Source organism: Helianthus annuus, chromosome 6 (genome assembly GCF_002127325.2).
Source record: "Helianthus annuus cultivar XRQ/B chromosome 6, HanXRQr2.0-SUNRISE, whole genome shotgun sequence".
NCBI lineage: Eukaryota > Viridiplantae > Streptophyta > Magnoliopsida > Asterales > Asteraceae > Helianthus > Helianthus annuus.
Window position 1 is genome coordinate 8,314,709 of NC_035438.2, and position 12,860 is coordinate 8,327,568.

The window sequence follows — 12,860 nt, forward strand, 5'->3', positions numbered from 1 at the left end:
TGGGAACATATTTCTATGGATTTCGTAACTAAATTACCCAGAACTTCTCGTGGTCACGACATGATTTGGGTAATCGTTGACCGATTAACCAAGTCAGCTCACTTCTTACCTATCCGTGAGAAAGATAGTACTGAGAAGTTAGCTGAAATCTATCTCAGAGAAATTGTAGCAAGACATGGTGTACCTGTGTCGATAATCTCTGACCGAGACGGTCGTTTTATATCAAGGATTTGGAAGTCTTTTCAAAAGGCCTTCGGTTCCCAATTAAATTTGAGCACGACCTTTCATCCCCAAACAGATGGCCAAAGTGAACGCATAATTCAAACTCTAGAAGATATGTTGCGTGCTTGTGTGATGGACTTAGGTGGAAATTGGGATACTCACTTGCCTATAGTGGAGTTCTCATACAATAACAGTTATCACACGAGTATTAAATCCGCACCATTCGAAGCATTGTATGGCCGAAAGTGTCGATCTCCGCTATGCTGGACAGAATTAGGCGATAAACAAATGTTAGGTCCTGAGTTAGTTCAAGAAACTACCGATAAAATATTCAAGATTCAAGACCGTATCAAGGCGGCTCGAGACAGACAGAAAAGCTACGCGGATAGACGTCGCAAACCGTTGTCTTTTGAAGTTGGAGACAAGGTGTTGTTAAAAGTCTCGCCATGGAAAGGCGTAGCTAGATTCGGTAAGCAAGGGAAGCTTAACCCGAGATACATAGGACTTACGAAATCTTGGAAAAGATTGGAAACGTCGCCTACAAGTTAAAACTGCCAGAGTTACTCAGTAACGTTCACGACACTTTTCATGTGTCGAATTTGAAAAAGTGTCTTACGGATGAATCACTTATTATTCCCCCGGACGAAATCCATGTAGACGACAAACTCCATTTCATCGAAGAACCCGTTGAGGTTCTAGATTCAAAGATTCACAAAACGAGGAGAAGTCGAATCAAACTAATCAAAGTCTGATGGAACTCGAAACGAGGACCCGAGTTCACATGGGAACGAAAAGATGAAATCAAGAAGAAGTATCCCCATTTGTTTAAGAAAGTCCCAACAAAGAAGTAACGCAACTTAAAATTTCGAGACGAAATTTTCTTTAACAGGGGGAGAATGTGACAAACGGCAAAATTCCAGTAATTCCGTACAACATGAACAACTATTTCAATTTTTATTTTCTCGTACACGACTTGATTTTAATTAATTAAAGTCTTAAAAGTCTAGCAATTACAAAAATCATAGTAAATTATGATAACAAATCCGTTGCGATTGGAAACAATATCCTAGACTAACAATAGGAACGCGAATAAACAATACTTGTCAGTACTAGTCGCGGTACAGTCTGACACAATGAAAACAAGATATACAGTTATGTCTACACAAATATTCTATAAAAATCTTTGTCCAAAAATAATATGTGCCTTACTATTTACAAAATTCCAATTAAAAGCCAAATTGTCCCAGTCCGTAGAAAAATACAGCAATCCTGCGGAAATATACAACATTCCGCAGAATGAAACAGTAACTGTCCAAAAAAAAACCCAAAAATAAATATTATTTGACATAAATAATGTAATGGGTATTAAAAATGACACAAAATCCGTAATCGAATCTTATTGCGTTAAGCGGCGCGGCTAGTTCAGTAAACTGCCAGTCAGCAAAGCCGGTACCGGAACCGTGTCAAAAATAATAAAATTTTTAGTCTAAAAAGTTGGATTAATTATTTGGATAATAAAACATGTGCAAAAATAATTTTTGTTATGTATTTATCTAAACAAAAAACGGTGTCAGTATTTAACCCGGTACAGGACCCGGACCTACTTTTTCACCCGAATTACAAACTAAAAATTTTGGTGAACTAGTTTTGCCTAGTGTCACACTACTTTAAAATATTAGAGCTTAAAACCTTGTAGATATTTTTATATAAAATATCAAAGTTCCTAAAGTTTATATATTAATCAAGAATTTTATAAAAAAATAAGCAAATACTCCCCCCTTTTTTGATGATTCACGGTTATGGTGGGCCCCTCTATGCCACCATCTTCTAATTTGATGTGTTGGAGAAACCATATGATGATTAGTGTACTTGGGGAAACTAAATCCTTCTCCAACACTCTACCATTTTTCCATAATTCCCAAGACATCAAAACACTACAACTCCTACTATCTCTCTCTCTCTCTCCAAAATCGTGCAAACCAAACACCCCCACTCCATTTTCATTTCAAATTTCAAATTCAAGAGTTCTTGCACATATGGAGATCCATGGATGAAACAAGCCTCAAGGGTGTTTAGTAAAGCTATTAGGAGCCTTTTTGGTGGAACTTGAAGCCATAAATCATCAAGATTTTCAAATCTTCATCTTTGTTTCTTTGCAAAAATTGTAAGAAAAGCATACTAGTTTCACTTTTATTTTTGATTCTTTTACAAGTTCATCATAAACCCACTTGAAAAATAACAAGAAAACAACAATGAACCATTATTTTTAAACATGATATCTCTATGATTAAGAGATAACTTGGAGAATCAAGCCTAAGAAATTTGAATCTTGGTTATTTCTACTCAAAAATATGATCTACATACATGCATGTAGGATCAACCAAGATTCATCAACAAAGGAATGAACATGAATTTTTATGAACATGCATGCTAGTAAAATATGAGAAAACATTTAAAACCAAGAAAATAAAATTTTGAAATATTTCTTGAATAAAGTTTCCATTTCTGGAAAGGATCAAAATCAAGAAATATGTTGGTAGTAAACGTTTTGAATACATATTTATGCTTCAAATGACCTTATAAGATATCTAAAACAAGAGTTTTTCATAAAATCTCATTCTACAAATTTTTGGCAAAAATAAGGAATAAAGTTTCCTTTTTGGGAAAGTTAAGAACAATATCATGTTCATGCTACTTTTGTTGACAAATTTTGATAGATATTGATACTTGATGGTGTTTTGTATTGAAATGATTTGAAAACAAGTTTTGTATAAACTTGGGGAAAAAATCCATATTTCAAACAAAACTATGGCAAAATTTTTATAAATTTTGTTATGTTTTAAAAGTTGTTAAACAAAGAAGTATGTAACTAAAACAAACATTTGAGGTCTTGAACATGGTTAAACAAATTTTGGACAAAGACATAAATCCATGTTTTATAAAAAGATTTCTAAATAAAAATGACAAGTATATATTTTTGGATAAAATGTGTACTTACAAAAATATTCATCAAGTATCATAAGTTTGTATATTTTTGATATGTACATCATATGTTAGTTCTAGTAGGAACAAATGCAAAATTATTACACATCCATAAAAATTACAAAATATATATATAAACTTGAAAACGAAATAAAATGTCAATCCTTGGACACGAAAACACAAATGGACAAATTCGGACACTATTGGACTATATGGACTTTTGGACAAACAAAAATGGCACAAACAAAGTAAATGGTAAAACGTGACGGATGACACAACGGGACAAACGATACGAATAAGTAAAACCGACAAGTAGTAAATGACTACAACAAAATACGAGCCGTCACACAAATTTATGCACTAAAAAGATTCAACTATGGCATAAGTATTGATTTTTATAAAAATTAGATTTTTATAAAAATACAAGTATTGTTGTTATTATTTTTGACTAGCCCAAAATTTTATATTTTAAAAGTAGTCCATAAATTAAAATTGGGCTAATGCCCATTTCTCATAAATAAAATTTGGGCTAGGCCCACTTTTACAAAACAATGGACTAAAATATATTTTTAGTCAAAATTAGGCTAAAACCCACTTTACAAAATATTGGGCTAAAAACCCAATATTTACAAACTATTATGGACTAGATATATTTTAGAAAACAATTTGGGCTTGACCCATATTTTTAAACAAAGTTATTTGGGCTAGGCCCATAAGCACCAAATACCCAAAATGGACTTAAATTCTAAAACATAAATTAAGCCCATTCAAACACAAATAAAATAAAATAAAATAAATGTATATATACAAGGAAGTTATATATATACGAAAACACAAAAACAAAATACAAGATAGAATATTTGTACGATACACAAAAACAAACCTAAGTGTCTAACTAGATTGGAACACTTGTAGGTCGAGAAACGAACCGCGAACAAGGAATCGAATAGAGATTTGCACGGAACGCAAATCTGTGAGTTCATGTTTTCCCCTTTTACTTTGAATTTTTATAGTTTTAAACTTCGGGGATGTATACATGTTACAAATAGTATGATAATACAATGAAGCTATTTTGATCACATGCGGATAGGTGTTAAAATAAAGGGGCCATTAATGAATAAACAAGTACCGAGGAACAAACGGATAGATCTATTTGGGTTTTGGCAAGCCCCACTCTTAACGACAACGATAACCACGATCGTCAAGAGTGCCTTTGCGTCCAAACTAGTGTCGTTGACACACACGATAAATTGTCAAGGTTTGGTTGCCTCCTATTCGGCATACATATTAGTGTCCTTGCAACACACTAATGATCATACAATTCTTTTTTATCATACTATACAAAAACGAATTTTATTACTTCAAATGTTTTGGAGACTCATTTGATGCGAAAACAAAATAACATGAATTCACTCAACTTTTGTTGACGTTTTCAAAATTAACATGTATTACAGGAGATTAGTGGACGGCTATGAAAAAATATGTTCAAGTGGTTATCAAGAACGCAAGCTTTTGTGATGTCATCCGTTTTTAGTGTTATGTTTTAAACTTTGAATAATGTAGTTAAAGTTGTTGTTTCAACTTTCAAACAAGACATATGTAATGTAAATTATGGTTTTGAATCAAATGTATGGATGAACATCTTTTATGTTTCAAATATGTTGTTTACTCGATTGATTGTAACGATTGCCGCTCTCGTCACACCTCGCCATACGCTTCCGCATAAACATCGAAAATCGGGGTGTGACAGACCTGGTATCAGAGCATCAATTGTAGTGAACTAAGATTCTTTTTGAGTCTAGTCTACAATTTCAAAACGATGTCCTTTACAACAAGCGTTCTACATAATATTTTTACAAAGTGTCCACTAATACAAAACAAAAATGCAAGGATACTATGTAGTAGTATTAAATGATAGTTCGAAACGATAATACCAAAGACTAGTTTATTTGGTACAAGTCTATGGGGTTTAGACACGATAACAATAAGTCGAACCTGAAACAATAAATGATATAAACAATGAACACAAAAGTACAATTGCCCAAAAATTACATGTATACGTTGTACGGATTATTTCGCCATGACCATGATATCTTAGTATTCAAATTCTATCATTCTGGATTAGCGTATTGACCTCGCATCTGTTGATGAGCTTATGGTAGGGCGTAGTCCCTAGGTGAAACCCTACGCTTGACATTCCATAAAAGATGGTTGTTTTCCCTCGGATACAGAAAATGCCTGACCTCGATGATGACAATGAGGCGGAGGTGGTAGCCTTGGACAAACACTCTATTAGTAGGAACGAGGTCCCTATGGTTCATATTAATCATGATTGGTGACATTCTTGTCAAGATAAGGAAGATGAAACACTCATCTTAAAGGTGCCCATTCAGCCATTATTGTTATGAATCCTCTTACTTCTATTGTTGGTACTTCAGTTGTTTCAACAGATGTTATCTCAACAACTGCCATCACTACTACATCAACCCACAGTCAATCCACTGTCATACCAAAAACAATAACACCATCACAAAATCCAGCTGCCAAAAAGCAGAAAACAACAATTGACACATCAACTGTTGTAGTCACCACAGTGGTTGGAAAACCTGTTGTTTCAACAGGTGTTAATCAGATACCAACTACTTCAATCTCTGCCACTGAAACCATAAATACACCACCAACTTCTCCAAAGCACAAAAGGAGAAAGATAACAAACAATGTAGTAGAGGATGACACTTCCCCAACTCTAACATCTACACAACCACTGTCCCTTGTCACCATTCAAAACCCTGTTCCATTATCTTCAGTTCAACTCTTCAATCAAAACACTGCCATTGACCCTGCAGGAGTACAATATCCTCTAGATCTTCCAGCAGTCAGGGAGGAAATCAAATCCTTCTACTCTGAAGATGATCCTGAAAAGAGGAAACTCCCATCTGTTCAAGGTTATCCTTTGCCAAGAAATATAGAAGAATATCTCAAAATATAGACCCAACAAGCAGAGGATATATCTAAAAGAGATACAGAGGGAAAGTCTGACAAAGAGATTCAAAGAAATTATCAATATCTGCTCAGTAAAGTTAGAACTTTAGAGCAGTTCTCAAAAGTCTTTTGTCAGAAATTATCAGAAAAATATGATGAAAGCATGAGAAATTACTATCTTGAATACATAATAGCATACAAGAAGTACAAGGCAGAAAAGTATCATTACAAAGAATGGACCATCAGTGAACTGCAAGAGGAGACAGTCAGAATTCAAAAGTTGATTCAAGACAACGTAAAGCAAACTCCTCCGGTTTGGGTCAATTTCAAGAAAAATGTACTACAAAGGACCTTGAAACTGAAAAGAATGAAAGAAGAGCTGATAACTGCTGATTATGGGTCAAGAAACCAGGTTACAAGGTGGAGAGAAGAAAAGGTGTTTGCTACCTACAAAAAGTTGGAAGAGTTAAGGAAGAGAGATCCCACTGCTCCTAAAAAGCCTGATTATCCGGAAGCAGTGGTTCCAGTCAAACAACAAAAATTGCAAATCAGGAGACCCACTGCTCCACATGCTAGCATCCTTTATCAAAGAAGTAAAGAAAAGCAGATGGATGAATTAACAAAAGAAGACAAGGCCCAAGAAGATTACATCATCAAAATGGTTTTTCAGACATTTACAGAAGAAAAACAAGACTCAGCAGAATCTAAACTTTAAGTTTTTATACTCTAAACTTTAAGTATTTACTGACTGACTTATTTATTTAATTTATTTATAAGTCTACATAAATATAACTATAATCATCGTTTATATTTGTTATGCATGGTTTTCTAAGAAACCACTCGTGTTTGCACAATCTAAACTTTAAGTTTGTTAGACATCTTTTATTAAGTTTGTTAAAATCTTTTATATTTACTTATATAGTTGTCTTTTAGCTATAATAAATAACACGTTTTGGTAAAATATCTATACACATATCTATATGTTCTGTCAATATGTGTTATGCATGGTTTACTAAGAAACGACCCATGTTTGCACACGGGTCTTACCGCTAGTACATATAATAAAAGAAACCACTTTGAGGACAGTTGTCATCATATTAGGCCATGTCTTATGGATAATTATAATTTTAATTTAATCTCTTCTAATTAATTATAGATAATCCTTTTTACCAAATATTATTTAGTTTAATTATGATTTTGAGTTTTTGAAAATATAATTAAATTAGAACTTGTTCTAATTATAATTCGGAAACTTTGTTGAAGTGTTTGAATTTGTTGGAACTATGAACAATACGAAAAAGTTGAATTACTAGAAAAATAATAATATGTACTAACTATATTTATTATATACAACTTATAAATTTTATATTTAAGTAATTTCTCTTATATAATTTGGGTCATATGTTATTATATTTATGTTGTATTTTGTAACCTCTGTTGGACTCCAGAATAATACAGTGAGAATCCAGGTTGGCCCAACGGAACCCATGTTTTAGTTATAACGGTATGCAACTATGCACATTTTATTTCCACATTATTTCAAACAAATAATAAACTTTATTTTACATCATTTTAACGAGTATTCAAGATTCAATTGTAGCAAATAAAAATATTTCTAAAATATATTTTATATTTCAATGATATTCTGGAATTATTTATTATTCTACCAAATAAACAAAGTTCACCTAAAAATAATTGTTTTTTAAAGACAAAAAATATAAGAAAAGGCAAACTTAAAATTGCTATAGATCCGCCCCTGCTCTCAAATTATAAGAAAAGGCAAACTTAAAAGTTCACCTAGTGTAACTATATTTTAATTCTTATGTAATATATTTTTGAGTAAACTGCCATTTTGGTCCCTGTGGTTTGGGCACTTTTGCCATTTTAGTCAAAATCTCAAACTTTTTAAATCTGGGTCCCTGTGGTTTCGTTTTTGTTGCCATTTTGGTCCAAAATTAAAAAACCCCATTTTTTTCACTGTTGCAACCTGCCTATTTTGTCTTTTTGTTCAGGGGTAAATTGGTCATTTCATAAATATAATGTTATGAACTGCTTTTAATGGGTAAATGGATATTTAAGAAAAACCCAGATCAAGAACTCAAAACAGATCATCTTCCACAGGGACCCAGATAAAATTACCCAGCTCTGTTCTATGATAATCTCCTCCAAACGATCATCTTCTCCAAAAGAACTTAACCAAATTACTCACAATCAAACCAAAATTAACACTAAAAATTTAAAATCCACCAGCAACTCCATTAACTAATATTATATTTTAACTAATTAACATCAGAATAATTACATCAACAACAACGAATAGATAGAAAATAGATACAAAATAGTTCCAAAACGATACCGTTTTCTCCCAGGCGCTTGCGATTCTGCGCCCAATTAACAATAATAGTGCAACCTTCTCTATCAAGTCTAGCCTCAGCGGATTCACAAACAATCTCGATTCGAAGAGTACGATCGGAGAAATTGCTATCGTTGAAGGCGAAACCGAAGTCGCCGTCAGCACCGCTGCTGTTGCTGCCTCTGGATCACCGTCCTTCTCCTCGTTCTAATTCTCTGCGCGTTCTACGTACCCACCACCACCGTACACCCACACCACCTCCTTTCCACCTCTACCTACCTCTGCCACCGTCAAACCACCTGCAACAACCATAGCAACATCCACCGTGTTTAAATGTCGCAACCCCCGACCCCTGCCCCGAGAGGCGGGCGGCCACGGCCTACTTAGAGATGGTGTCGGTGTTTATCATTATTTGGCAGCGGAATTTACATCAGGACCGTAGTTAGGAAATATTTTATCAGAGTAAAACACCGCATTTTGTATTAATAAATATATTGGGATAAAACCCAAGTTTACAAACATGTTTATAGGGATAAACCCTAGGGGAAGGTTCATTTGAGAAGAAATTTAACGTGAGAAGAAAAAGAAGAAAGGGCATAATGGTAAAACATTAATAGTTTATAACTCCTCCCATTAATTATGTCAACACTCATTAATAAAGCAAAAAACATTTTATCCTACACATTTCAAAATTTATTCTACATATCTTACACTTACCGAAATTTACCCTACGCATATCTAAATTTATCATACACATTTAAGAATTTATCATACACATACTAAAATTTATCCTACAGATGTCGAAATTTGTCCTTCACCTTAAAGTATTTTATCTTGAAAGAGTATATTTAAAATTAAGTTACAAGTTTTAAAATAGTTAACTAATTAATTACATTAGAATTTTACCTATATGCCCTTATTAATAACATTAAATACTCATATTAAATGTAGTAAAATGAAGCATTTCTATTGGTTTAAAACTTATTCTTTTTATTCTTACAAATTTTTTCTTCTCATTTGAACTCTCCACATAAACCCTATTTTATTGAAATAAACATCTTCTTTATTTTTGATAACTTTTATAGCCACTTTTCCAAGCCTCCAGTGCTATCCAACTGGCTTCTAATTGGCTTTCACATTTTGTTACCTGAAACGCGTTGAAAAACATTTTGTTAGTGGGAAATACTGGTTAGTGAATCCTAATTTAATCAAGACAGGTTTTATCAGTTTACAGTTATTGAGGGCGATCTCGCAATTACATTTGTTTATTTTTCTACTTTAATTACTACGTCGGGCCGAGCCTCGACAGCCGTTACGGAACACTAGATCAATCGAGCAGCGTATCTAATACGTAACCGGGGTTATGATACTTACAATGATGTGCGTTGGTGTGTATATGTTTTAGGTATATATTTTAAGCCCTTTTTACACTTTAGCCAAGTTTTAAATTTATAAAACACGATATTTACTAACACTAAACACACATATGGGCAAGTGCACCCATCGTGGACGTAGTATAGTGTTGGTAAGATACCGAGGTCGTCCAAGGACACAAGAGCTTTTAGTACCGGCTTATCCTCAACGTCTAATCAAATCAAAATGTTAGAAAAAGATTTTTTAAACTAAGAAAATAAAAGTAACTAAATGCTGAAAAATAAAATAAAAATAAAAACAGATAGACAAGATGAATCACTTGGATCCGACTCGTTTGTTAGTATAACCTTTGATTATTTTCGCACTTTTGCACTTGTTTAAGAGATTATCTTAGTTATTGTAGTAGGCCCCTCTTTTGAAGGCAACGTTACCCTCAACCCAGTAGTTTGAGTCAGCAAGGATACATTCCTAAAGGGTTGGATTATTGAAAGATAATGAATTAATTAAGTTATTAATGCAAATTATGGTAGGCCCCTCTTTTGAAGGCAACGTTACCCTCGACTAAGTAGTCTGACTCAGCAGGGATACAGTCCTAAATAGCTGGGTTATAGTATTAATAGTAGTTAACTTATGAGGGGGTCAAAGAGTTTGGATCCCCGCCATCCAATACCTTTGGGTATTGAAGGGGATCCTACTAAATTTGACCCAGGTCCCTTGCAGGACCTCTAAACGCTGAACAAGGGCAAGACTCTTACCAAACCGTTCCCTTAACCCCCGACCAGGTAGCCAACATACCTCCATATAGACCGGGAGATATGAATGGTGAAAATCTTTTATTTTATATAGACAGTAAAATAATGCCAAGACACCACGGACAAACGATAAGGAAGAATCACCTTCAACATAAGAAACTAGTTATTAAAGTCATTAATACAAAACCAATTAAGAAGTGCAAAAGACTAAAAATAAAAAGTATTATACTAAACACTTGTCTTCACCAAGTGATGTAAGAGACTTAGGCAAACATGCCTTGATTGTCAAGAACTCTTACAATCAATCTTGGATCCCGAGACGACTCACACACTTTGTGATGGACAATGGATGATGGTGTTATGGTGGTGGTGGGTGGTGGGTGAAGTGTGAGAGAGGTGGTGTGCCAAGGGATGAGTTGCAATGGCTCCAAGCACTCCTATTTATAGGCTGAACAGAAGCCTGGGCACGGCCCCATGTCCGCTGGGCACGGCCCCGTGCCCGTCTGACACTATCTCTCCTCATTGATTGTAATTCGCAATTACAATTAATGCGCCTGCAGTACTTTGGGCACGCCCCCGTGTTCACTGGGCACGGCCCCGTGGTGAGCAATAGAAGCTTCTACAGGTTTGTCTTTTCTACTGCTTCTTCGGCACGGCCCCGTGCTCGCTGAGCACGGGGTGTGTTCAGTCTTCTGTCTTCTTTGTTTTGCTTGGGAGGATGCTGTCAATTGGGTCGGGCAATCCACTTTTGTTCCTTTTCTTGTATTTATGTTAGATTTAGCTGTCTTTTTGCTTCTTTTGTTAATTTGAGCTCATTTCATCCTGAAAATACAAAAGGAAGACAAAAATACACTTTTTCCAACATTAGTACTTAAAAAGGGTTAGTTTTATGCCTCATTTGATGTAATTTATATGTTGCATTTTACACACATCATACAACGAGGCAGGTCTTCGCTAATTAAGGGGGTATAATGCCCGGGTATTACTTCTACACTATCGAAATTGAGAGAGAATTGTGTGAATGAGCGTCGAAAAATGAAAGCCGATGCCTCCTATTTATAGTTCTGTTCGACCACCTTGTCGCGCCCCGCGTAAGTCGAAGGCTATGCCATCGCGGCCCGCGAGACCCACTAGGGTAGGCCCTAGCTCGGCTGACTCAAACCCTAGACCTAACACGTTAGTGACACGTGGGGCGTTGGGGTGTCGCCCTGATATCGAGCTGCCGCGCCCCGCGAAGTCGCGGCCCGTGAGCGACCTTAGGTTTTTGTTTTTATTTTATTTTATTTTTAATTATATAAATGTATTTTGGGCCCAGTTTTTCGTATACGAGGCGTATTTTAAGACGTGTTGGGATGCTCTAAATATATTAGGGGTGTCGGAAATATTTTAGGAGGGTTGTTATATTAAACCATCGACAACCACCACCTGTCACCTTTCGTCATTCTCCCACAACCACAAAACCTAGAGAGAGAAACACCTCAAAACCCCCAATCTAGAGAGAGAAACCTCTCAAAAATGTCAAAACCTAGAGAAAGAAACACCGCGTTCTTCGTCGATGTTTTGTTGTTGTTGTTGTTGTTCATCGATTTCGTCGTCAGATTGTTCATAGGTGGTGGAGTTCCTGGATCGGGTGGTGTTATAGAGAGAGAGAAGAGAGAGAGTCAGAAGTGAGGTGTGTTTAGAGAGAGAGAGAGAGTGCAGAGAGTTTAAAGAGAGATAGATGTGTTTTGAGATTTTTTTTTATTTTTATTTGTTATAATAACTCATAAAATGATCAATTTGCCCCTGAACAAGAAGACAAAATAGGCAGCTTTCAACAGTCAATTAAGGGGTTTTTTGAGTTTTGAACCAAAATGGCAACAAAAACGAAACCACAGGACTCAGATTTAAAAAGTTTGAGATTTAGACTAAAATGATAAAAGTGCTCAAACCACTTGGACCAAAATGACAAGTTACTCTATATTTTTTTGATCATGTTTGTAGTATTTTCACTATTTTGTTTCCTGATTTAATGGACTTTATCTCGAATACTCTGATCCAATTGCTTAATTCGTTTTGATTTTTGGTAAAAATAATTAGTTTATTGTTATTTAAAAGTTAAAAAGTTGTTCCCGTTGAAATAAAAATAAAAAAATAATACAAAAAGGTGGAAGTTGTAAATTTGAATACTCTGTATTGTACATACATCCATATAA

General features: G+C 34.8%; 1 long non-coding RNA gene across 1 annotated transcript; it reads left to right on the forward strand.

Annotated features, from left to right (window-relative positions):
* The first annotated feature begins 2,141 nt into the window (after positions 1-2,141).
* LOC110863721 lies at positions 2,142-4,793 on the forward strand. The gene is made up of 3 exons (XR_002549316.2): positions 2,142-2,386; positions 4,120-4,177; positions 4,659-4,793. It is a non-coding gene; the product is annotated as an uncharacterized LOC110863721 (long non-coding RNA).
* Positions 4,794-12,860: the final 8,067 nt, after the last annotated feature.